Source organism: Rhododendron vialii, chromosome 1a (assembly GCF_030253575.1).
Source record: "Rhododendron vialii isolate Sample 1 chromosome 1a, ASM3025357v1".
Classification (NCBI taxonomy): domain Eukaryota; kingdom Viridiplantae; phylum Streptophyta; class Magnoliopsida; order Ericales; family Ericaceae; genus Rhododendron; species Rhododendron vialii.
In genome coordinates, this window is record NC_080557.1 from 3,098,824 (window position 1) to 3,124,036 (window position 25,213).

The 25,213-nt window shown below is 38.7% G+C and overlaps 1 pseudogene; it reads right to left on the reverse strand.

The window, feature by feature from the left end:
- On the reverse strand, positions 1–24,993 carry LOC131326480 (callose synthase 3-like; annotated as a pseudogene).
- Positions 24,994–25,213: the final 220 nt, after the last annotated feature.

A 25,213-nucleotide genomic window follows, 5' to 3' on the forward strand; every position in this document is an offset into this window, starting at 1 on the left:
TCGGCAAACAACAGAGTTTATTGAACAGACCAGCAACTTGGCCCCTCCTATATATCTTACAAAACCTCATATACAGCCTTAATATATCTCACTGCCATATACAGGATAACTTAAAGACGAGTCCACACTGAATCATCATAAACAACAGGTCTTTTTCCCACTACACTTCCCCTTTATGCCTAAAACTACCACTTTCATGTGTAAAATGGCTTAAAAATTATACATGTACTCATTTCCGATTCCAATCTATGTCTACAACAAAACCAGTACAGATTATATATATATATTAGAATGGCTGAACAATACCAACAGAAGTATGTGAAATGAAAGTAGTGCCTTCGACAGAGGAACTGGTGTTGAGAATATGTACGTGGATCACAGATTCACAAAGCTTATTCTTTCTTGCTCGAAGACCTGTCCTTCTGTCCACCCAGAATACGCGAGATCTGTAGACCTCTACTAAATGCTTGGTTAAACAGCATCCGTGTTTGGAGTTCCGAAACAAGGGGAAGCCAAGCCAAAAATGCAACTGGGGCAAATAGAAGCGAGCCCATCATCATTTCATAGCCACGAGCAAGCTTTTGAGTTGATCCCCATAATCCAGCCCAATGAACTAAAGGCCTCAAAGCTTGCGCAATCTTCAAATACACGAGATCCCCAAAAACATGGTGAATGGTCAAAGGCCAACATCATATAAAACATTAGCCTAGAGGCAGAGACACAATTTTCATAAAGTGGGGGCAAAAAGCCTTATCTAAATACATACACAGAAATTTTGCCATTTAAGAGCTGAGAAAAGTTAATTTCCCAAAAAAGGCAAAAATAAAACAACACTCCTAGAGGTGAAGAAAAACTAAACTAGAGGATGGAGTAACATTTCCAAAAACATTAGTTGTTTCAAATCAAGGTTTCTATTAAGTTTTTGATTTTTTGATGAAGTTCTTAAACAAACATGGGTCCCACCCAGACTATTAATCAGTTACTAATTTAATGATACATGTGTATTGACATGAAAGAATAAAAGTGGGCTGAAGGATTGGTTCCCCAGAATTAGTTGAGGTGTGTGTAAGTTGGGTCGGACACGTGAGTTATAAAAAAATGAAAGGACAAAAGTGAGAGGAACACGACCTTACTTGAAAAGTGAGAGGATCAAAGAAGACACAACTCACCAGAAGCAATCCCCATCCAGTTGGCAGGAAAGCAAGAATGCATACTATAATGTCCTTAAATGTCACATGGCGAAGTGCTATTAAAAGAATTAGTCCAGTAACGAACGTGAGGAAGATGAGGCCCTTGATGAATCGAAAAACAAGCTGGTAGGTTGTACTAAATCTCTGCCTTCCAATGGACACAACCTGCAAAATTTGAAGAGAATGCTTCTTTCTTATTTTTGTGAAAAGAATGCTATTAAAAGAATTAGGCCAGTAACAAATGTGAGGAAGATGAGGCCCTTGATGAATTGAAACACAAGCTAAACGAAATTATAACTTGAAAAGTGCTCTAGTAAATCACAATATTTCCGAGCTATACTAATGTTGTAGCCTACAACTTTGGAGGGTTATGGGGGAATTTGACAGAATCAGAACACTTTCGGAAGTTTTTCGGGCCGATGAATACACGCTCAGAGCTGCCAAAGGCTCTCTGGATTTTCTACCCAGAGTTCTCTCTCTGGTATTTTTTCGATATCAAAACTGGAACAAGGGCTTGCTACCTATAGTCCAAAAAATGGGTGGGGGGAGGGATGACGCAATTAGAGATGCAGAAAACGCATGTAGTGATACGACAAGGTGGGTTATCGTCCCTTGTTGGCTACTGTTGCACACTGTTGTGCGACGCTCTAATGGTGTCTGATTGAGACCTGAATCCAGTCAAAAGTCTGTCTTGTTGTACCGCAAAGATTGTAATGATGAGGTCGGTCGTTCAATTACGCAAACACACGAACAGCGAATCCAAGAGACCACATGGTGCATGGCTTCTTGTTTTGAATCTTCTGATATTTGATTTGTGAGTGGTGGGGCAAAATTGAGTGTCAACAACATGCCGAAGAGTGAAATCAGCAGCAATATAGCAATTCATGAAGTCTTCTATTATGTCTAACCAAAAGTTCCTGTTGTGAATGTCCGTTCTTGATTATGAGTCCACTTGGCGGCAAATATCTTTTTCTTTACTTTGGATTCCTCATTCCTTTACATTGTCTACAACTCCACAAAATAGGTTCTGATTACTAACTTCAAATAAATCTCATCAGCTGTTCCCGCTACTTGTCTAGTGTCTACCATGACATACAACGTATGCACATACGTTTAGCTTGAGCAGATTTCGGGCACTTCTATTTTCTGTAGGTATTCGAAGCAAATTACTCCCTCCATCCCAATTTGTTTGTCCCCTTTTAGACTTTTGCATGTCCCAAATTGTGTCCATTTGACTTTTTGGATGAATGAAATTCCCTTTTTACCTTTGTTTTTCTAAAATAAAGTAACTTTTCAAAAAAGTTCAAGGGCAAATATTGGAACTTAAACATTTCTAGGTGCAATCATTGTGTTTCCTAAAAAGTTGGGTTCCCAAAATGGAGAAACAAATTGGGATGGAGTGCGTACTATTTTTAGACCCACAAGACTACAAGAGCAGTAAGAAAGACCAAAGACGTCGTTCAAAAAAAAAAAGAAAAAGAAAAAAAGGCCAAAGATGCTTGTTTCTTCACTTTGTAATACTAGTTTGTTTTCTTATAATAGAACACGCAAACCCTAGTATATAGCCTCAGCTTGGTATAAAGGGAAGGAGGGAAAAAAAAAATCGAAAGATAAAAACTTGGGAAATGCAGAAATTTGATCACTCACCTTCATCGCAAACAGTATTACAAAGATCACAAGCCATGATATACCATACACCTGTAGCCCAAAGAAAAATAAAGTAAATTCAACTGCCACTTAAGTGAACAAGATTGAAATTTCTTAACCAAAAATGCACATACTAGAGTAGATATGGTCAAGGAAAATACCAGAACACTTTTGGTTTTCCTGGTAAGGCTCGTGTGATATACAAGTCCATACTGATAGATGAAGAAGCGCGAGGACAATAAAATCTCAACAATGATACCCCACAATCCAGAATACCGAAGATGCTCTTGTTCATTCTCCCACCATGATTCCCAGCTATTTTCAGGAATCACCCCAATCCCTCCGCGGTTGTTTATCCACTTATTCCAATCTGTCCAATCATCGGAGATTTTTTCCCACTCAAACCCAGAGGGATTAAAAAGGAAGGGAGCAAACAGCCATGTCCCCACCATGAACCACATTGATACTGTAATCAGTATGTATGGAACTGAACTTCCATAAGATTGGTCAAATATTTCATTCATGATAAGTAGGATCATGAATTCAATCCCCTTCACAAAATGACTCCGTGAGTACAGCCTATAGTTGTCAGAAAATTTCGCATGAAACACAACAAATCTACAACCTGTAGCTCTGTATTCTGCACCGCCGTGAAGCAAAGTCCTTCCAAAATAATGGGCTTTTGTTCCAAGAGAAAACGTGAAAAATACAGGAGCTAACTGTAGTTGCATCAGTAAGAAATCACTCAAGGCATTTCGGAAACCCCTCTCAAGGCCTATTTCCACCATCATAGGCAACACCATCGAAAACCCAATTTGAACAAAACACTGAGAAGCAAGAGTTGTCCTGAATAGCCGGTTGAGTAATCAGTCCTTCTTCAAGACCACTGAGAACAAGGTAAAGGCGACCATATAGAAATACAAAGACCGTAAGCACAGTTATCTGCCAGGGAAGAACCACAGTGATCAGACAACAATGAAAGATACGTTTCCAGTCCATACAACAACAATAAATAAAATTTGACATAGCCGACCCCAATTGGTTGAGACTTAGCCCATATCATACCAAGGTGCTGACATAGAACCCCACAGTTGTGAAATAACATGACAACATTCGGAAGAAATCAAAACGGTGGCCAAGTCTATAAATGTCACGACTCAGTGTCTGTTCACCATTGCCATTGGCTATCTTTGCCTCAAAAAGCGTGATTTGATTAAGGCCCACATCCCTCCCTTTACCAACTTGAATGTATTCATGATGGGTAACATTGCCTCCTCGTAGAGTAGAGTTGATACCTGCACATCATGGAGGAGCTGGAAAGATGGACAATGAAGCTGAAATCATGTATTTACAATTAAAAACAAAGGCCCGAAGCAATGACAATGCCTGCAAATATGTCTTCACTTAGGTTGATCATTTTGGAAGCTTTGCTCACACCGCCCCTGGTCAGGTGAGAGAGCCTATCAAACACATCTGGATGACCATAGTGGAAACGAACCCTAAATGGGTAGAAAGAGAAAATTACAAACATTCAGTATACTAAACATACAAGAACAAAGTAGATAACAACTACATAAGCAAACTAAACAGCGACTGAATCCTAGCGAAAATATTTTGAATCCTTCTTCATAAGAACATTGTGGACAACCCGCAATCACCTTCTAAACCCGACAGTTTTCTTTTTTTTTTTTACGCAGATTGTCAAATTAATCTCATATTACTAGGAATCAAGAAAACCACCACTACAATTGCCACCACCTTTCCCATGCTCCCATCACCACCTACCAATCCAATGACTCTCTCTCTCACTCTCTCTCTCTCTCACACACACACACACACACCCCATACAGATAAGTGATAGATCAAACTGACGTCATACTTCAAGGGATTAGCCAACAGTCTCTGTCCAATTGTTACGAAGCTTGTCTCTTGATTTGACATGAACCATGCAAGAGAAGAAACACTGCACAAATTAACCCATAAAAAGGAACTGTCACTAACCACGGAACGATATACCAACTAGAATCCATCACCAGATGGTAACAGCAGGTCTGGTACCTGCCAGTGAATATATGCTCCCTAAGTCCCAGTATTGTTGGATTTCTCACACCATGCTTTTTAAGAAATTCTTGCAGCAAGTTCCTCATTTTAAAGGCTTCTTCCAAGTAGTTATCCTGTGAATAAGAATTCAACGATCTTACTTCAGGAATTGAAATCAAGCTTATCATTAACTAGACAAGAAGACGTATATAAGATAGTTACCTGGTTCATATCTATTGTTTGCAAGCCTTCCCCACGTGTGAAAATTATGGCATGGTTTTGATTTTCAGGCTTCCCTTCACCTAATATAGCAGGTTCCGGTAGTTTTATCCGATAGATAACCTGAATAAGGATATTTGAGCAATTGCCATTTGTCACTAATGCTTGTTATTGAATGGGATGGAAACATAGAGTTAAAGTGATTTATCCAATGTTCAACTTCAAACAAACCATTATAAGTAGATTGGCCAAGTCCAATTTCAGCTGGAATAGTACCTGGTCTACTTCAGATGAGTCAACAGATTTCGGTAAAGCCTTCACAAGAATTGAATAATAAACCTTGTCAAGTGTCCTTTTGGATTTATCTTCGCTGGTTACTTCAATCTCATCAACATAAGCTACGCGAAGAGATGGATACCTGACCCGAGAAACAAGAAGATGGTAAGAAATAAACCTCGAGGCTGTATTTCGACGGCAAGAATCTTGGGGAGGAATTGGAATGTGATGATGTATTCTCATGATTCCTACATTTGGAACAGACTGGAATAGGAATGTGATTCCTAATGACACATCTACCCGTTATCACATTCTGAAACTAAGTAAACCAAACAAGAATCTGATTCCTCCCTAAACCATGGTAATTTATATTTGTTGGTTGCTAAGATGTATGAACAAGTTTTCGGGCCATCCGTATCCGTATTGAAGACGTATCAGATACAAACTAGCTTGGACACGTTCCTGGCACGTGTCTGACAAGTGAAATTATTTGTCCGAGTATCTAATTTGGTTTTTTTTTTAGTCGGACACGTTTTGGACATGCTCCGACACTTACCGGACACGCGTGGGACACCTTTTTGGTCGTAATGTATTTTTTACAACTTCAAACAGGGTAAAAAATGTTATATTTGAAATGTGAACAGAATTAAACACTTAAATAACTTAAAAAGGATGAAAAGCGTAACATACACACTGAGAAAACCCTAGGAGACAGAATAACAGAGTGCGACTAAGAGAGACAAGGGAGAAGATTTCAGCACACCAGATACTCTATTTTTCTGAGTTCTTATATGATTTTGGGCTCCCTATGATTTGGGATCCGTATCTCTATTTTCTCTCTTCCTCTTCCTCTTCTTCATCCTCTTCCCAACTGTACAGTTGAGAAGAAATATGGAAGTTATAATCTATAATCTATGTTAAAGAGAAAACTCAATATGCCATTCTCATTTTCGTCATTGGATTTGTTATCTTTAATTTGGGAAAATATAATATCTTCACATAATCTATGAAATTTATGTGTATAGCTATACAGTCATCTATTTATGTATTTCACATATCCCAACGCGTCCTTGTCCTAGCTTTAAGAAGAATCACATGCCCGCATATTTGTGTCATTTCGTGCCCGCATTTCGTATCTCTATTGGGGCTTCTTAGGTGGGTTCTTCTCGATATATGGTGATAGAAGCTCTTTCCGAAGAACGTTGACTTGAACAAATCTCCCAGAAAAAAAAAAAGATTCTTGAGTTAAATTCCTGATCTAATCCAAACATTGAAATGGGGATTAGCTCAGGTAATAGATTACTAGGTAGTTGATTCCTACTAATCAAATTACCATTCCTTCTCAAGGAGGGACGGAGTCGGGATATTACTTAAAAGAGTGGCAAACATAGACCAAAAAGCTAATAGAATGATAGAATTCTACACGAAAATATATTAGAGTAAAGCAGATAGAAATATAGAATGCTACATGAATATTTAATTAACATATTTCTTGTATCCACGTAGACAACAAAAGAAAAATAATTTAAGTTCTATCTACTAAAGTGAGACATTTTACATTGTGTTCAACCTGCTTTAATTCATGTCAATAAATAAACCTATGGTACAATCGACATCAAAAACTCCAACAAAGTATTTCTCAAGTTATATGCATTAGCATCAAGAGTTCGAAAAATTGAGCACTTCAATTGCAATGTCCTCGGGATGATGGAAATGACTCAAAAGCATAGAGATTGTTTTGCTTCTGTGAACATAGAACGATATGGTCTATACACACATTTCCCCCGTCAACTGAGACATAAATTTAATGTTTTGAGTAGGCCACTTGATTTTGGGGGCTTTGGGCCTTTGACTACTTAGTTTTAGGCATTCTCCATAAACAGCAGAGGAAAGGGTTACTATTTATTAGATTTGAGAAGGGGAACTGCTATAATTTATGTTACATGGACTCGGGTGTGAGTACCGGGTGCGGGGTGCAAGTCCAAGCGTCGAACCTTGCTAAACTTAAAATCTTAGGATACTAGGATATGTGTCCCCAAATTGGATATGGATACCGTAAAAACATGTCCTGAACAAAAAAAAAATGTATTTAAAAAAGAAGGGGTTAAGAAAAATATGTTTTTGCTATTTCCTGTCAAAGTAAAATACTTGAAATATTGCTTTTCTAGCTAATTTGATATTCCTTTTCTATAAATATCATAACCATGTAACATAGTCTATAATCTGACATTGACGAAAAACAAGTCTAGTAAAGGTGGTAACCGCCATCACTTTGTCATAAGCCTAACAATTCCATGCATCCAACCATAGCATAAACAATTAACTCAATCTTGAAAACATACGTTGTCATAAGCCTAACAATGTCTTGGGCATGAGCATCTCCATCTCGTTTTTGAATGCCATATTGCTGGCACGACACCACATACGTGAACTTCATATCAGCTATTGCTTGACATTGAGCCACCAACGACCTTTCATTCCTTAGTTGTTCCTCAGTATTGGATTCAACAGCCTTATAACCTCTCATCAACTCTTAAGAAAACAAGCAAATAATAAGAGAAAGGAATAAGAATTCAATTACCATACAAAACTATGAAGAATATATAATCATGCTTTAAGTAAGTACCTTCATCCTTAGCTGTATCAAGGAAAGCTTGAAGTTCTAAAGCCTGCTGATAGTACATCATACCTCGTACTTATTTGGTAAGCATGGAGTTAAGAGCATAGAGAAAATTTTCATCATTTGAAGGAACAACAGCTATCCAAAAAAAAATAAACCCACAAAGATATTGAAATTAAACAATACCAGTTTTGGTCAATGTCTGGCCTCTATAAGACGCCCACAGCCGAAGTTGTTCTTCCAGTTCTGGATTTCCCTTTAGTTTCTCTTCGCTGCATCCAACCCGTTCAAGAAAGTTGTTCCATTCATCTGAACAATTCACATATATCCAGAGTTAGGGCACTGTACCCTAATCACCTATCACATAAGTGAGAGCGTGTCCCACATCGGTTAATTACTACCTCCAATACTAATATATGAGCCTGGGTAGCCTCTCCGCACTTAGCCAATTAATGTCCCACATCGGTTAATTACTACCTCCAATACTAATATATGAGCCTGGGTAGCCTCTCCGCACTTAGCCAATTAATTTTGAGTTCTATGCTTAAACAATATCATTCACAGAAGATCAAAGGGTGACAAGACAACTCATAAGAAGTCTAACCTGGAAAAATCTTTTGCAAGTAGAATAGGATAGATACACCATCTTCGTTCAGCTTTTCCAGGAGATTCATGGAAAAAAGGACATCCTCTGTGTAGTACGGAGTAAGGACACTACATAAAGAGTCACATATACGCAAGATGATATGTTATAAACAAAATATTATAGAATTGAAAGTCCAAAAACTAAATAAAAACAGTTGCAAATAGTTCTCTGTAGTTTATGCATTAGTAAAGAAGTAGGACCAAATAGTCCTGACATTTGATATCCATGTAACATAGCATAAACCTTGCCAGCAAGTAAAAATGGAGGCCACTGAATGTGATCCAGGTTGCGATCAGCCCAATATGGGACAAGCAATAGGTTCATTTCCCTGCAAGGACACGAACATAAGCACCACAGGATAGGACCCAGAAAACATACAAAAGTAAGAATACCAGAACGGATAATATAGAGGAAGGTGATAAACTAGATAAAACCAAAAGGGAAAGATTTTCCAGTGTTGGAATCCCCATAATACCTATCGTTTATAAGATCCTCATCCCTGTAGCTAGTTATTATCTCGTTCCACAACTGACCAAATCTTGCTGCCTCCTTTCCTTCGTTCAACAGAACTGAATATTTAACAATTCCTGAAACTTCACAAAGGACCAAACAAAAATACTAAATAAAACGTAACTGAACCTCATGAAATTTGCCGGATAGTGCAGCTTCCAGTCCCTTGTTAGGTTGCTCATTCTTTTCCGGTGGAATCAACCGGGCATTGAAAGCACCTGGCAATGATTGAAATCGGGACCTCAGCATTCCTAGTGTCCGAATCTGAAAGCAAAACAGAAAAGGTGAGTAATAATTTAAAGAACCTAAGATACAGAAATAAACTGCATTGTAATAAAATTACTTTTTCTTCCATGAGGTTGTCGAAGAACCTTATGATAAGTAATAAAATGCACCTTTTCAAGAAACACGACACTCAATTTTCACAAATTGATTATGACAAAAACTATTCTGTGCTTGTGTGCATATTCACTAATCCTTTGAACCACGGTCAAAAAATAAAAATAAAACAAATTTGGAGTAAAAACACAAAACTGTGCAGCGAAACAAATAACGTATACAAACTAGAGTCAGAGAATAGGAATATCCACTAACCTCCCCAAGACGGCGAAATGCACCATATAAACCTCCAAATATTGCAGAGAAAATAGCATACCAAATCTGTGCATCCATGAAATAGACCTGCAGTATTCATTGCTTTAGTCTTTAGACATTGGGAACAAAATGAGCTTAGAGAACAGAGTGGAACAGATCCAGCACGAAATGGAAATGAACTTACAAGAACAATAGGTGCCCAGAGTGTAATCACCACACCAATATTTTTATTGGCTGCAAACAGCACATGATAATATCAAAAACCATCTCCAGCTTGTACATTTATACTACACATTTGCGGAATAACAGTCAATCATTTCTTACCATGAGGGAAGAACTCATACCATTGATAAGTTGTTATGTGAAGTCGCATAATATCCTTGGTAGGACCCACAAGAGGTCTTATCTGTAATTACAGAAAATGAATGAGGCAATTGGCCGATGTCTTGGGGACTGGGGAAACAATACATAATCTCTAGTCTCTATGATGAGACATAACTTTCATCAGCTAGGATATGGGAATTTAAATCGCGTAAAAACTCGTAAGACAATGCCAGTGGTGCAAACTAAAAGATCAGAGTTGTTAAATTTCTTGGAGGGTTCCAACCTAAAACCAATTGACAATAGGGGGAGTAGCCTCTAGAATTTATTAACCAAGCTTAGGTGGCTTAGATGAGCGATGTGGGACAAGTCTAACACTCCCCCTCACGTGCAGGCCGGATGCACGTGGAGGTGACAGACCAGGAGACCAGACCAATTGACTAGGGCGACAGAGACTTTTCCACGATAGGTGAGGCAACCCAAGACCTAGCTCTAATACCATGGTAGATTTCTTGGAGGGTTCCAACCTCAAACCAATTGACAATAGGTGGAGTAGCCTCTAGAATTTATTAACCAAGCTTGGGTGGCTTAGATGAGCGGTGTGGGACAAGTCTAACAAGAGTGACTACCTTAGACTCAAATTGTCCTTACGCTGATACAATTTATTAGGAGTGCTTGGTTAAATAATTCAGTTTCCGTGATTATCACACTGTTGCAAAAGGGTTGCAATCTGTGGTAGCCAAAAGCAGCCAAACGGCCTAAACATTTCACAAAGATCTTAGATTACTGCCGTAAGTCGGCCAAATTAACAGTTTCCGTCCCACACATTTTTTAATGAACCAAAGATTCCACTCTTGCTAGAATAAACACTAGTGGTCTAGCAGTAGAAGTTGAAGAGAGAAACACCTGTACATAGTAACTGAACGCTAACTTCGCAACAATCAGGAGAACCCAGAAAGTAGTGTACCTGAAAGTTGAAACAGTTAGAACTACTCAATTACAACAGCAGATATCTGATTCATGCCATCCCAGCTAGATTCACAGTCCAAATTTTGTTCTTACTTGAAAAGAGAAAATGCGCTCTCATGCATTCCCCTTCCAACATAGAGCCGCGGCTGCAAGACATCACAGGATATCAGAAAGAATGCAACAGTAACACATAGGGAACATAGTAACGACATATTAAAAGGATGCAGCATCAGGCACTATATCTATGAAAACAATAACTTTTGGAATTAAGGAGTAGAGAAACACAGAAATTTGATACTCCCTCCGTCTCTCTTTGTTAATTCGTTTTTCCACTTTTGGCTGTCCCAGAAAGAATGTCCTCTTTCAAAGGTCAATAAGCAAAATTATCACAATACAGTCTTGCCCTTCACTTTTGAAATCGCTTAGACCTTGTTAGTTTTGGTACTTGGGATTTTGGATTCTCTCCCTATGCACGGTCTCCAATAAATTTTCTCTCAATCATTACTCTCTCTCTCTCTCTCTCTCTCTCTCCACTCAAAATCCAAAATCCAAATACCAAAACGAACAAGCCCTTAATAACTCAAATGACATGGAGGGATATAAAAAATTCGTGGCGTACTCTTGGAAACTCTAAGTCTTCAAAGTGCAATAAATATGTCTCCTGAATAATTGGATTCCCCAAAATGGACTAACAAAGAGAGACGGAGAGAGTTTTAGACAAGGTTGAGAAGTCCCTGCATACCTGGGACCACCACATGATGAGCATCACAACCTTATAGTCTGATCTTTCCAGGTACCGGCGAATGAATGGAAACAAAAACAACAGTGCAGAAAGCATATTCGGGGATAAGTACATTAGAATTGCCACAATGAAGAAAGAAGGTGAACTTGAACGGTTGCCAAACCAACTCCTAATGGTCTGCGCAAAACCAGAGGGATTTTTCCAACTATATGCGTAAGCTACTGGTAAAACTATTGCCCAAGCTGCAGCAGAAACAGCCTTCAAAATGTATCTTAGCTTTACATGCATTGACATGCTGTGCCTGGCTTTCCAGCTCATAGTTATGTCAAGGAGAGCTGCAAGCACAAAAAGCAAAAGAAATTCACTAACTTTCACCAACAACATTATTGTTTCATTATTGCTGAATCCATTTGTTCATTAAAGATGCTCTAGATTTTTATTAGAGGAAGGTAATGAGCACAAAAACTGAATCGGGTCCCTAGACCTGCCCTCTTTGATGCCTTCCAGCTTTGATCCGGAAGCATGCTTCCACAGCATAACGTCCCTTAAGTTCCTCGATTTTTGGAGGTATAGGGAAGCCGCTATTATAGGGCCAAAACTTTCTGAACGCAGCTAATTTGTGCGTATATAGCCAAAGATTGAATCTGTCTCTAGTCATCCCCCATCCATACCCCGGTAGATTGGGGATTACATGGGTACTATGCTATCGATGTTGTATCTTATTGCTGAATGTAGAGGTCTCCATGAAACCTCAGGGTCTGTTTGCAATACAGGGAAAGAAAGAGAAAGTACAATTTTTTTTTCTTCAACTTTTTCTTCCTTGTTATGTTTGGTTCCTATTCTGGGAAGAAATAAAACAAAATCAAGCAAATCATTTAGAAATTTCTTTTCTTCACAATTTCCTCTATTTTTCCGTACTCTCACTTTCTTTCTTTGCTTGCTAGTCATCGCTACTGTTTTCTATCATCTTTCTCGTCATAGTCCAACACAGTAAAGTTATTTTTTTGTCCTCATTCTCTTTCTTTTTCTTTCAATTTGTTTGCAAACCCAAACATAGGAAAGTAACCAACTTTCTCAATTTCATTCATAATTATGTTCCCTTGCTTTGTCTTTCTTCCCACAAATGCCAAACGCACCCTGAGTTTTTCCTCGAGTAAAGGATTAAAGATAAAGAAGTAAGCGCTTGAGCTAACCCGAAATCAGCTAGCTTAGCATTGAAAAATGCATCAATCAGAATAGTAGACAGTTTAATATCCCCGTGAATGATTGCCGGAATAAGACAATGAAGTATATGAATCCTTCCGCGATGTTCATTGCGATTGCGAATCGCTTCTTCCAGTCCATCAGTTTGTTGTGGACGGCGACGTTTTGGCCGGATTTGAGTGTTCCTTTGAAAACTGACACAAACCCACAGAGTAGGCGAAGCGGTGAGGGGGAAAGAGTTTTATTTGATCTAATGCTATTGGAGTGGTGCATTTGTGAGAGTATTTTGCAGTAGAGGACGGGGAGGACGAGGAGGCAGGTGATGGTGAGGGATAAGGCGAGGAGGGGCAGGGTTTGGGTTTCTGTGGATCAATTCCTCTCCATACTCCATACTCCCCTTGTGGCTTTCACTCCCAAGCCAATGCCGAGGATTGGAACAATTCATCTCGTAGAATCTGCTATTATCTACGTCTGTGAAAAAAATCAAATTCATCGGAAATTTATAAATGTATAAACAAATCGTATTTTGTTTCACATAATGGAAAGCTATGTCGCTATAAACTTTAACTGTCCAATGTTTGAACCAAAATGCGATTTGTTTACACATTTATAGATGTCCGATGAATCTAATTTTTTCCAGACGTAGCTAACTGCAAGTTTTACGAGATGAACAGTTCCGACTCTCGGTGTCGACTGGAGCCATAAAAAGAGTATATGGAGGGGGGAGACAGGGACTATGAAGAGGAATTGATCCCTTGGCATCGTGGGAGGGAGGAATGTGGAGCAAGGGAAGTCGATCGATCGAGAGACTGTGTGTTTACTCTTTGCTCATAGGAGTAAAATTGCACCAAGCCATGAAACTACGTACTTGTTGCTGATATTTACAGCAAGAATACAATGAGTAGACTGTTATTGTTACCTAAAACTTCCCCACTGCATTATTCGTAGACTTGAACCTAATGCATATTTTCTCGATTTTGCAATCTGGTCTTGTATGAGTATTAGTCTTGTTTTAAATGTGCCGTTCAAAAATTTCTTTAAAGCCTCTCAAAAAGTCTTGTTTTAAATGTGATGGACTTGTTTCTATCGAGGCACATTTGGGCCTATCAGGATGAGAGTGTGGTAATCGAAGGTACCAGAAAAGAAACAATAATCTAATTAAGCAAATTTTACCTTGTGCAAGTTTTAATACTGCAGCGGTTATAAAGACGCTCAATACTTTCTTGAACACGTCAGCTTTGACTATAGAACTTGGTTTGCCTAATCCATTCCAAGCAATGATGATCATCGCCTTAAGAGGGAAATTCATGTCAACATGATGTGATAAGGGGATACCGAGGCATAAGGGAAACTGTTTAGAAGAAAACAGAAAGAATGCACACTAGATTACCTGTAAACACAATATTAAAAAGATCCACATCCTATTGAAACTCCTAAATATATGCCAAAATGTGCAGATCTCAACAAAATTGACTTTGCCAATCCATCGATCCCTGGTAGCTGGTATGATCTCCTGAAAATGAAAATCAGCGTGATAGCTAGAGATAGTGACAGTAAACTTGATTTAGTAAAAAATTCATGAAATAGCCTATAGCTTTCACATAATTGATTATAAAGGAAGTGACAGTCAAACATCTGTAACAAAGGAAAAATGAACAGGAGGGTAGTTATTTACCAGGACCCATATGTTATATACCTCATACTGGTCAATAGGCAGGCAAAAGAAATCAGCATCAGCACGCATCGGCCACCCCAGCCGAAAACAATCAACTGACCTACAGTTATTCTTAGATTCGTTTACACTTGAAAAAAAAAAGATTCATATTCAAAAAAATGTTTATATGCAAATTCAAAAAAAAATGTTTACAAACAATAAGCATGATACCAAAAGTATTCATTTAAATCGTCATAATTCCTCCATTGAGAATGTTTCAACTTTCCTCCTTTGGACTTTCTACCTTCCTACGAAGCACGAAGCGGCAAAAATGCTAAGATATATATGAACCAAAGAAAACGCAATAATCAAAGCATCACATCAATTACTTTCAAAAACTACAGGAAACAAGCAGAGGAAACTCCTTGGCTATTACATTATAGATTGGAGTTACCACTTTGCTTAGGTAAGCCTCCTCTTCACCACCATATGTAGGCTTAATGCGTTCACCTGTTATGGGACTTACACTCCCAGCTAGCATACCGTACAGTTCAAATGCCATCTGTACAAAAACCAAGAGGGAAACATTAACACTTGGATGTTGATTGTCCCACATTGGTTGACTATCACCTCCAAAACTATTATATGAGTCTAGGCAGCCTCTTCACTCATTGTTTAATGGTTTTGAGTTTGATGATTTACCACAGTACCAGCAATAGGTTTTCGGAGGATTTTGGACAACACTTTCTTGATTGATAACCCTTTGTTTGGGCTTTAAGTGCACCTCTTCCAGTGGGATCCCTATGTAATGGATCCTTTATTTACATCTCGACAGATTGGGATTGCATGTCCGGAAAGTGTCAGTGCATGTCCCACAATTGTTCATTATCCACTCCAAAACGAGCACATAAGTTTGGATGGCCTCTCCACACGAATTAATTTTGAGTTGGATGCTTTTATAGTAAACAAAATATGAAACCCAGTCCATCCATGCCAAAATCTTAGACCTCTCTAGCCGTAGGGGAATAATAGTCTACACTCTACAATGAACTTAAGTTTCATAATGACAGTTGAGGTAAAAATACGTACACAAGAATATCATATTAAAGCTATTACAACTTCTTATACTTGATGACTCCTATCTCCCTGAGTCACCCAACTCTGAACACAAGAACAATATCAAAGCCAAGGAAAAATATGTACCACGTGCAACGCACTTGGCAAAGACACTAGTGTCAGGAAAAAAAATCCTACAAGAAAATTTAGAAAACAAATAGGCAATTTATAACACAAGTTTGTCATGCGCAAAGGAAAGAGCACATCTTAATACTTACATGATGATAAATATAACAAAGGCATTCTGGCATAAATCTCAAGTTAGCCACCTCCCCCCATATGAGAAGAAATAGTCCCATGTACAAGAGTTTACGTTGCTGCAGTTGCTGGTGAATAGTTGGCAACCTGCAATTGCAGAATAACCTGACCTTAGAGCAAGTGCACCAAATGAGCTAAATGGAATGTTACCTATTTTAGCCAGGCAATATAAAATAAAAAAACTGCTTGCACCGGCCTCAACAAACAGGAAGGTAAAATACATTTGTGAATAGTGCCTCTCCACATCTACCTAGGCCAAACACTAAAAGATATAGTTCCATGCAGGAAGGTAAAATACTTGTGCCTCTACACATGAATCCCTGTGTAAGTCATTTTCCCGTCAAAGCCCAAGAAGAGTGAGAGCAGGATATTGACATCTGCACAATGTACTGCAGGGAATGGAGCTGATTAAGAGGGTTTGGAATCTAAGGTTGGCTTGGCCTCATCCCAACCTGCGGTTATATGTACAATGCCAAAAACGCACGAGTATGTATACATATATTACATACATGTATATATGTATAGCAAGCTGATTGTGTGTTGGCACTTGGCAGAATTTCCATGAGATTGAGGTATCGGTGGTTTGTAATTAGTGGAGCCTAACAAGGGTTTGAGCTTTGGTTTGGACAATCTTTTTCCTAGGGCCAACCAAACACTGGATGTTATACCCCATCCCACATCGGAAGTCTACATGGATGACCTTGGGCATATAACAAACCTTGTGGGCTACTACTAGTACCTTGGGCTTAAGCTTTTGGGCCATGTGGTGTGGCTTGTGGATCAAAATCAAGGTATTGTGCCATTGGTCTACTTGGGGCGTTACAGGTGGTATCAATGGTATCAGAGCCAAGTTGTGTACATGACCATGTGGGCCTGTGGAGTTTGGTTCGATTTGGTTATTGGTTTGATTAGTATTAGTGATTATAGTGCTTAACCCCTCACGAGGGTGCGAGGCTATAAAGTTGGGGAGATTTGTAATACCCCGTCCCACATCGGAAGTCTACATGGGTGACCTTGGGCATATAACAAATCTTGTGGGCTACTACTAGTACCTTGGGCTTAAGCTTTTGGGCTATGTGGTGTGGCTTGTGGATCAAAATCAAGGTATTGGGCCAGTGGTCTACTTGGGGCGTTGCACTGGAAGACCGGAGAAAAGTTTTACTTTCAGTACAACAATTTTACGAGGAAATTTTTTTATAATGTAAATACTTTATAGGTACTGAGCCTAAGGCTATGTTTGTTTCGTCATAAAATAATTGCCAAGGAAAGTGAAACTTTTTACGTGTAAAATGATTTTGTTGAAGTTATCTTTTAGTATTTGGCATCAACCCTTGAAAGAAATTTCTACGGAGAATAACCACTACCACTCATTAGTAAATTAGTTTTGATAAAAATATTTTACGTCGAAACAAACAGAGCCTAGCCTAAGATAATATAAGGTTTAATTTTTCACAAAGACAGTATGAGAATATATCCAATATCGAGAATAACCACTACAACTCAGAAGAATATGATCCTCCCAGCAGACCTAAAATGATAGGAAAAATAAAAACATACACCCACCAAAGACTACTTTTACGACCCAAATATTTGCACCACTTTTTGTAGTTTTCAAAAAGCTTCTTCATAACTTCTTCAAGAGCGCGGTCATCCAACTACACCCCAATCATGACATGTAAGTCAACTAAGCATCTTTTTTGAAGTACGATATTTTGAGCCAATGGCATTTCAGAGTGTAATACCCTAGGTTGCTGATCAGGCTTTCGAGATTGCCGAATCTGAACATTTGCCAGCAACAATATCAAGTGCTCCCTTTGATTTGCCACATTATGCTTCTGCATAAAAATATTAACTAAACATCATCCCTTCATGACACATAGGCAAAGAAATCATCAAAAGCAACAAGTTCGCCACCTGAAATCTGAACGTAGCCTGAAGCCAGTCTAGAATGTCTTCGTCTACTTTCATCTTGTGGTCCTTGGGCCATGGAAGACCCCTAGTGTTACGAAGAGCAGAAATAGAAGCTTGAATCTGCAGATTGGAAAAAACTAAGTAATAGAAAATGAAACTGATAAAGATCATGATATCACACCAGTTATTCAAAATCTAACCTCAGGATATTTCATAATTGGTTGATCCAAGCTGTCGGGATCGAGAGGAAGTATGTTGTAATGTACTAATATCTTTGTCTCTTTAACAACCTTATTGTGAGTTTCCAAAATCTGGGCAGATAGTAAATTCAACAAAATAAGAAGGTTACCAAACAGGCTCTTATGTCCATTAATTTGACAAGAAAAAGGTGTGTGTGTGTGCGCGCGCGTGTACATATATATACCAGGACAGAATATGCAAGAGGACTACCAGAAGCAAATCAAGTTCTAAAAGAAGAAGGTTTGTTTTCAACAGTTGAATTGCAAAATTTTAAAGATTTGACATTACTCAAAAGTCACCAATAAAAACTCAGTTTCACCTCCTCAGCCACTTCAACAGATTCAGTCAGGAGAACCGTCTTCAAAACCTCAAAGAGAACAGCAGCAGTTTGATAAGCCTTAGTAAGCCGAGCACTGGATTACGGGGCAAATTATGTCTATTAAAATACAATGGGATTAAGAGAGTCGATTCTTATTTGACACACCACACTAATTGATTGTATTCAATTTGCAAAATGCAAAATACAAACACCCCTCACTCACACATACGGTTGAGGGGAAACGCCCTTGGGTTCCCCATATCTCTCTTCTCTTGCTCACGCTCTCTCTCTCCCCCCTCTCTCTTTTCCCACAATTTCAACACTAGCATACACAGGAATTTATACACGTTCTACTCCAATCTCATCCCCACAACTAAACCTAATTTAGGTAACTCCCAACCCCCCAAATGAATTCAAAGACATCTTGGTTTTGGCCCCCTCTCATCTACACTCATTGGTTCCTCACCTAAACAACACAATACCCCAGAAATAATTAAGCCTACTTTACAAAAGCATAATGCAAAATAGTGAAATCTCCAAGTAGATAGTTAGATGGCCCCCTGATATTTTACCGATTGTCTTTATCAGCTGCACTCTGTAAAGCCTGGATATATTCCCTGTAGTAATGCTGATAAAAACTTTGCATTTCACGAGCATCACTTTTTGTTCGTCCTTCTAATGTTGTTACACTTTCCTGAAAACAACAAGGGTCATCAACTTATAGTGTAAAATTCTGAATAGAGATTGAAGAGAACAAAGGAAAAACGGCAAGTCGAAATGTTTCCTTTTCCTAGGGAACTCATGGACATAAGTGAAAAACAGCTTCTTTTTTTTATGTTGATAGGCAAAAGAAATTTATTAAGCACACCTCTAAGGAATATGGGAAAGAGCTTTTTATATTTGTCTCTTTTTGTTAAAAAGAGAACAAAAAGAAAAGTTGAGCCTGACTACGAAAAAATAAAAATGTTTCCATGTGCAGAGATTTTCTTGTTATCAGTTACGACATGCAAAATCTTGTCTTCGAGCAAAGGGTGTAATCTTAGATTTTGCTTTCAAAAAAAGGCTGTAAAACGTAATCCACATTAAAAACTAATAGGCTAGAATAGCCTAGGTCTAGGGAAATATATTAAATGGGTATCAGTTTGTTTAAGTGCATTACAGGTGCCTTTGGAAAATATCTTACATGTTTATTGTCTAGTTTAAGTGGTTGAGGCTTCAGGAATGTTTAGTTTCACCTTTTTGAACTAGCCTGAAATGTGGCTGGTGGTTTCTCCTTAGTTTTTGTCTTCCTTACAATTTGGACACCATAAGTAACCACCACGGGAACTCATCTGAAAGGGAAAGCCGAACGATGTCACCCTATTGTACTGTTTCAAGGTTTTGATCTTTTTATAACTAACAAAATTTCTTCGCCGTTCAAAAATTCATTTACATAGACAAAAGAAAATGTCCTTATCTACTCTATTATGGTTCTGCAATATAGTTTCCTGATACAGCCATGCTGCACTAACCCTCAACAATGATATTCTCTTTTTTCAGCCATCTAAATGTTCATGCATAATAAGATCGTCTATGTTTACACCTCTATTGATGTCATATGCACATTTAGCTGTATCAAGAAAAAGCACAACATACCCTTTCTAGGCGTTGCAGAAGGGCAGTTTTGAATTGCCGAACTCGACGTCCAAGTGATGTTGGATCTAGTCTGTGAGCTTTCTCGAAGGCATAGAACCGACCTGATCCCAGCAACGACATCAATATGCACCAGGTTTATAGAGGATTCATGTTCAAATGACCTTTGCATTTTTTTTTTCCAAACAGCAATAAGAGAATAACATCACTCTTGACAAAGTTAATTATAATCGATTTTTTTGAGCTCTGCAAATGACGATGAAAATTACAACTCCCATTTTTATATGGTATGCAGAAAAGTATCTCCAATTTATCTCGCTAAGTTTTTTATTTTTTTTTACTGAGCTGAATATTGGTGTGGTGGGGGAAAGTATTGTGCTAAAAGATAATAATTTTCGGGATATAAAAATATAACTAAAGTGAAACGCATGCAGCGGAGCTTATTCTGGATTATTGAGGAGGTGGGAAGGAAGAAGGCCTTACTAGGGTCTGTGGAGGGGAAGAGGTGGAAAGGGCATAACAGGATATAGATATACAAGTTTGGTGACCTTATTAAACTCACTTACAGTTAACTAACGGAAGGGGACGACTGAAACACAAACGGAAAGCAGAAGGGAGGTCAATGTAATGTTAGGAAACTGAGGGGAGGTGCCTGTAATTATGAGGAACCCTAGGGTAGGTCAGTGTATATTAAATTAAGTCATTATTGATATAACCAGCTTGGGCACGCAGTTCAAAGAAAAAAACTGTAGAAACTTCATTATATTTCCTGTCCGAGAGCACAAACTGTAAAAACTTTATATTCAACCCAGAAGCTTAAGCTCTTTATATTCACCCATTTCCATTTCCAAGCAACGTAGTCTTGTAACTAACATCCCCCATTAGTCCCAAAAGCTTAAGCTGTTAGGAAATGGGCCCAACAATGAATATCAAGTTACTCCATCTAACACCCTCCCTCAAGTGCAACCCTTTATTGCACGTGAAGATTCAAATTTTCATAAATAGCGCAAATCAGAATACGAAGGGAAGAAGTATAATGCAAAAGGGGAAAAAAATGCCAAAAGCTTAAGCTTAAGCTGTTAGGAAATGGATCCAACAATGTATATCAAGTTATCTAACACCCTCCCTCACGTGCAACCCCATCTTGCACATGGAGATTCAAATTTTCATAGATAGAGGGAAACAGAATACGAAGGGAAGAAACAGAATGCAAACGGGGAACAAAATGCAAACAGAGAGACTTGAACCCAAGACCTCTTGCAACCTGAGCTCTAATAGCATGTTAAATGTTAAATCACCGGTAGTACCAAAAGCTTAAGCTGTTAGGAAATAGGCCCACCAATGTATATCGAGTTATCTTACACTCAAGTGCAGCAGCGCGCATTTGAGGTCTGTTAAGTATAGCCTCTTTTTAGGTCTATCATCGTACATCCTTTTTACTGGGTCTGTCATTGTGGGGTGCGGATGGAATTTTGTAAAATGTGGGATGAAATGGCCCCCACTCTAATACCATACAGAAACTTTGTATCCAACATAAAATCTTAAGAGTTCATAGGTGGAGAGGTCCCAACATTATATTAAGCGATCACCCATTCCATTCCCAAGCAACATAAGATTGGCACTGGGTCTAGATCTGGAGCTGCTGGATCAATGGGTTCTGATACCTATGCTTCTAGCTCTATTACTAGTGCTGGTTCTTTATCTGGATATGATGGATCTACCACCCCGGCTTCTATTGCCTCTGCTACTTGAGGGTATGAACCCCCGGATCTAGGGGGGGTGATGGCTTTGGATCTATAGGCTATGGAACTTCCACAGGGACGTTGGCTTTAGACCTCCCCTATTCTTTAACACAAACAAAAGTGCGAGTGAAGTTGATTCTAAGTCTTGAGTTGAAGCAATGTCGTTCAAAGGCACGAAGAAAGAGTTCTACCACCTAACCACTCATCTTCCTCCCTTTGTCCGTGACAATCTTGACATAAACGAAGTGTTCCTAGTTGAATGGCTTGCATTTGAGAATGTTTCGTTAGCCTTCCCTGAGCTCAGCTCATCAAAGAATATCAAGACCAGGGGAGGGAATCCCTAACCTCAACCGGGAGCTGGTTCTCTCAACCAAGGAAGGGAGCCCAATCTCTTGTTCTATGCCAGTGTTTTGTGGAGCCTCATGTACAGGCTCTTTAAATACACAAATCTAATAGATTCGGGAACAGAATTGTTATATACATGAATTCAGACAAAAATTTCACAAGTAGATACAACTCAAAAATAACATATGAACAACGAGGGCGATTAGGACTTACAAAGGTAAGCCACCCTGGGGTTGCTGGGCTCAACTTCATTAGCTACACGGAGAATTGGTGCAATCTCAACAAGTGATGAGGGTACCACCTCGCTGTCCATCATAGTCTCTCCTGAATAATGGGCAGTCCGAGTCCGCAAAATCCGCCTCTGCGGCTGCTGATCTGACCCCCTTCTATTGTGAGCCATGTCTTCCTCACGCAAATGCTTTAAATCCTTCTAATTTACTTGCGAAACCCATTCAAAATTCCAAGATCCCAATATCAGCAAGTAATTCTATTCGACTGAAAGGGGTCAGACGGTGATTAAGCTCCCTTCTAAGTTCTAATTCAACCAATCAAAATTTCATGATATGTGAAACTTGGAATATTATTGGTTTTGGCAGGTAACGTAACTCCCTCAAGTTTACCAGCCAAACAATCAATATTCCAAATTTCATACATCGCGAAATGATTCCGGTATGCTGAAACCATAAGCACTCTTTTTGGTTCTTGAGACAAACCATAAACCTTCTTTTGGGGTTGTCGAACAAGAAAGTCAAGTAATCTGAGTAAAAAGTCTGGCATTAAAATTTTCAAATACAACAGGTTGAGCCATCACTTGCTCATGGAGAGAAAACCTGAAACCCTGTCTGCGTGTTTGTGTGGAGAGAGAGAGTGAGAGAGGGTGCAGGTGTGCTGCGTTAAAACTTGAGAGAGCTAGTACATAACTGAAATGAAGCAAGAAAAGCAAAGCAGGTAAAGTTGACATGGAGTATAAAATTCAAGAAATGTGAGTGTGCCACGCTAACACTTGAGAGAGCTACTACCTAACAAAAATGAAGCAATAAAACAACGCAGGTAAAGTTGACTTGTAGTATAAAATTTCAGAAATGTGGGAAATTACAAATTGCCAATTGTGATGCGTTGACACTTGAGAGAGCTACTACCTAACTGAAATGAAGCAATAAAGCAACGTAAAGTTGACTTCGAGTATAAAATTCAAGAAATGTGAGAAATTACATACCAAACTCTCTAAATAGAAGCTTTCAAAGGGATATGGGAAAACACCCAAAAGTAAACCCATTTATTTTGATAAATCCCACCACCCTTTTCCATCAAGGTAGTTGAAATGTTTCCATTTCCTTGGGAACTCATGTAAACATAAGCGAAAAACAGCAAGTCCAGTGTTTTCGTCTTCCTTACAATTTGGACACCATAAGTAACCACCACGGGATCCCATCGAAAAAGGGAAAGCCAAACGATGTCATCTGGGTTCACTGACCCTGCTTATAAAACCCCCACAGGGCCCACACATACTTCCAATGTGGACCGCCAGCTAGGCCTGGGTTGTTTCACATAATCACCATCCTAATAATCCCCGCCAGGACCGCCTTTCAGGAGTCTACGGGATCACCTTCAACTTCACAGTAAATCTACACACGACAACTCAATACTAGAGAAATTTTCTGTTCATATGATGCATACAATGAATTTGGAATTCCTCAAAAACTGAATCAACATGCTGACTTTAACATCATAGAATATCAATTCAATGAAATTAGTATTCCAGTGCCAGGGAACCAAATAGAACAAAAAGGTTTCACTGTAAGGATAAAATCAAAGAGTAGTGAAAAGTTTCTATGTATAATAAGCCAAGGTTTTTAGCGCTGGATATCATGTTTGGGAATGTGAACTGCATCCCAGAATTTGCTCTCTTTTTTTTTATTATCAGCATGTATCCAAGAATGTTAACTTGCTTAGGTAGGGAGATCCATGATTCCCGCTCATGATTCTTACAAATAATCCTCAAGGTTAGACTACATAATGGCATACAAAACTTAAAAAGTTTGGCATAATTTCTCCAAATCCAACTCTAAGTTTAGTATTCAAGAATAGAAACTCAGAACATTTGAGCAATTAGAATATTGTGCACCTACCAAAGACCGTAATATGACCCAGTAGCTGTAGACACTAGACACCCCATATTTGATTACACAAATTCCTAAGCTCGGCCTCGGATGTATCCCGGACGATGATATTGAAAACGACATCTCAAATTGGTCATTAATTTCAAGTATCCGGATTATCTATTCTTAAACCTTTACTTCACCCATCCATAAGACACCTCACAATAAGGAATCATGATTTTTGCAACACCCTCCAAGCAATTTTTAAAAGATGACTTGTAAAAGAAATTTTTTTAAAGAAGCATGAAATGCCCAACATATAACTAGTGTGGGTCAACTTGATGAAAATAATCATCTTTCAGCCATATGCCAAAAGGTTATAAAACGTTTTAAACTCAAAAGTAGAGCTGGACTAGTCCCTGGTAAGATCCAAGAAGCCCAAAAAAATCAATTTGGGAAGCCCAGGCAATCCCAAACCATGCAGCTACACACTCATAAAAGTTGGATGGATCGACATTGCGTCCACAAGGTTTGACATTTTGGATCTCGCGGCCGCAAGGTCAAATCTTGTTTCTGCAAAGTTGAACCTGAACCGGACAGTTTTGGAGCACCATAGTCATTAGGAGGCATTTTCATCTTATTCATACCCGTTTTGATGATTTTGGAGGGAAATTAATACTCTCTCCGTCCCAATTTGTTTTGTCCAATTTGGAGAGCACAACTTTTTAAGGGAACACAATCATTGCACCTATAAATGCTCAACTTTCCAAAAGTTGCCCTCCAAACTTTTTGAAAAAAATTACTTTAGTTCAAATGGTAAGGAACAAAAAGGGAATTTTGTAGCTTTTGGTCCCTTAGTCTTCTAAAGTGGATGCACATTATGGGACAAGTAAAAGTCAAAAAGTGGACAAATAAATTAG